The sequence below is a fragment of the Meles meles genome, chromosome 3, assembly GCF_922984935.1.
Source record: "Meles meles chromosome 3, mMelMel3.1 paternal haplotype, whole genome shotgun sequence".
Taxonomy (NCBI): Eukaryota; Metazoa; Chordata; class Mammalia; order Carnivora; family Mustelidae; genus Meles; species Meles meles.
Genome location: NC_060068.1, coordinates 16631223 through 16634233, shown reverse-complemented (window position 1 = coordinate 16634233; position 3011 = coordinate 16631223). Strand labels below are relative to the sequence as shown.

At 41.1% G+C, this 3011-nt stretch overlaps 1 pseudogene; it reads right to left on the bottom strand.

Moving 5' to 3' along the window:
• Positions 1-789: 789 nt before the first annotated feature.
• On the bottom strand, positions 790-2067 carry LOC123938957 (annotated as a pseudogene).
• Positions 2068-3011: the final 944 nt, after the last annotated feature.

Below are 3011 nucleotides of genomic sequence, written 5' to 3'. Positions count from 1 at the left end.
AGGTAATCAGCTCACTTTAGGGTACAGGTTGAAATGGCGCCTCCTCTTAGTTCCGGGCCATTTTGTCCCCCCTTCTTTTTTTTTAAGATTTTATTTATTTACTTGTCAGACAGAGATCACAAGCAGGCAGAGAGGCATGGAAAGTGATAGGAAGGGGAGCAGACTCCCTGTTGAGCAGAGAGTCTGAAGCTGGGCTCAATCCCAGCACCCTGGTATCATGACCTGAGCAGAAGGCAGAGGCTTTAATCCACTGAGCTACCCAGGCGCCCCTGTATTTTAACTTTTAATAGTTCACACAGTTTGCATATTTTAAAAATAGCAAAACTTAATGTGGTTAAAAAGTATAAATTTCTGGTTATATGTAAAGGGATTATATATTACTCGTTATTTTTCATTCTGTTATAAATGTCTGAAAACATAAAATAATGTGTATTATTACCACAGAGGAAGATCTGTTCACTGTGGTTTGTCATATTTTGAATCTATATATTTTTTAAAGATTTTCTTTATTTATCTGTCAGAGAGAGAGAGTGCACAAGCATGCACTCTCAAGCAGAGAGAGAAGCAAGCTCCCTTCTGACCCTTATGAGCAAAAGGCTTGATGCAGGACTAAATTCCAGGACCTGGGGTCATGACCTAAGCTGAAGGCAGTTGCTTGACCAACTGAGCCACCCCAACATCCCTGAAACTATGTTTTAATACTATTGTTTTTGTTTTTGTTTTTGTTTTATGTACAGATGGCACATGGTGCCAATTTTATTTGCAATTATTATAGTACTCCAACTCATGTTTACAAGTTACACCTTTGCCACAGCCTTGGCTAAATCTTGAACTAGTGCAGGATTTAGCTGTGCCAGCATGCTGATCTTCGCGTGCTTAGATGTGGCATACTTGTTCTTGATGGTCCTGTGCTTTGTAAGCCCACGATTCACCATGACTATATTCTTAGCCAGGTGTTGCATAACACTTAGAAGGGATTCTTCAGTGTATGATAGATAATGCTGTAGAGTTGGTGTCCATTCACCGTTATCAAGAATTTTCAGTGCTAAGCAAAAACTCCTGCTGCAATCTGAGAAGGAGGAAAGTGCACCATATCGTAGTCCAACATAGTTAGTTCCATCAGGTATTTGGCCAAAGTATGTTGCTCAACATCAACCTCTGCGATCTTAGATGCTCTCCTAAGGAAATGCAGGGGTAGAGGGCAGCCCAGACCAAAATTTAAAGATCTTAGAATCTTCATTTCCATCTGTCTGATTTGGTGCTTAGTATAAGTGTTGTCAGTCACAAAGGCAAAGTCACCAATTTCTGGAGGGTACATTTCTTCATATTTGCTTGCAATAAACATGGCAGTGACAAGAACCAGCTGCAGCATCTTCTTGGACACACAATTATTCTGCATGGACCAATCAATAATGGAAACAGTCATGTACATGGTCTCCTGAAGTAACCTGAACTTCATCTGAACCTGTACTAGCCAGTCAATAAGGATAGCTCTCATGTTTCCAGTGACTTCATGACCCAATAGGTATTTTGGTCTGGTGGCTTGCTCTTCCTCAAGTTGTCTCAAATAAGCATAAATCTTTCACATATTCACTACAAAGGTTTGGATCAGCTCCATCTTCGGCATCCACATCATTCACTGCAAGAATTACATCAGAGAATGCCTGACACAGATATTTTTCTGCAGGGGCACATCCAGATGTTTCCATTGGGCTTGGAGAGGGAGTATAAACCAAAATAGGCTCAGGTGAAAGTTTTTCTTCTTTAACGGACTCAGGTTCTGGCTCATGTTCTGGCACAGGCTCGGGTGCCTTCTCCAGAGGTTTAGGTAGTTTTTTTAGCAATAACTTTTCCAGGAACCAAAGTTTTTACTTCCTTTTTCAGAGGCAATTTGGCCTGTGATTTTTCTCTGACTTTGTTACCAATGTCTCCAAGGGCTGTTCTTGGCCTCAGCCCGGGCTTGGAGGCCGCAGTCATGCCCAGAGGCACGCACTTTGCCCCTGCCATGCTGATCTTCGCCTTATTTTCCACATTAACTTTTGCATTCCTGGTGACCCAGAGCGCCATGGCTTCTTCTTCACCAGGCAGCAGCTCAGTGGGGAGAAGCAGAGCACGGGAGTCACCAACCAGCCAGGAACCTGAACCCAGCGTAGCTCAACAGCCGTTCCTCCGCAGCAAGCCGCTGTTTTAATACAATTTTTAATCCAGATGATACCTACTTGATCTTACTGCTTACCTGTTTCCAATAACAACATTAATTATAATGTTGATACAATGAAAAATTTTCTAAAAAATATTTTTTGACAAAGAAAATTATGTATATTTCAAAGTGCATTGAGTTTGCAATCCAAGATATTTTGACAATGCATTCTTTTGTGAATACTAAACAGTTTATTTCTCACATTAAAAAATGAAAAAGCTACAAAGTTTTGAAGATAGTGTTTATTTATATATTTATTTATTCATTCATTCATTCATTCATTTGAGAAAGAGAGAGAGAGAGAACTAGTGAGGGAGGTGCAGAAGGAGAGAGATAAGCATGCTTCTTTCTGAGTGTGCAACCAGAGACACGGGGCTTGATTCCATGACCCTGAGATCATGACCCAAGTCAAAGTCAGACACTCAACTGACTGAACCACCACAGTACCCCAAAGATAGTATTTTTTTTCTCTTTCTTAGAGGACAAAAAATACATGTAATGACAGTTTACAAAACCTTTTGTTTGGGGCACCTGGGTGGCTCAGTGGGTTAAGCCGCTGCCTTCGGCTCAGGTCATGATCTCAGGGTCCTGGGATCGAGTCCTGCATCGGGCTCTCTGCTCAGCAGCGAGCCTGCTTCCCTCTCTCTCCCTCTCTACCTGCCTCTCTGCCTACTTGTGATCTCTCTCTGTCAAATAAATAAATAAAATCTAAAAAAAAAACCTTTTATTTGACCTATAGAAGGAAGTTACAAAAAAATTCTGCAAAAAGAAAGACATTTAATGTTCTGCTTTAACATGACCCCAGATTGTC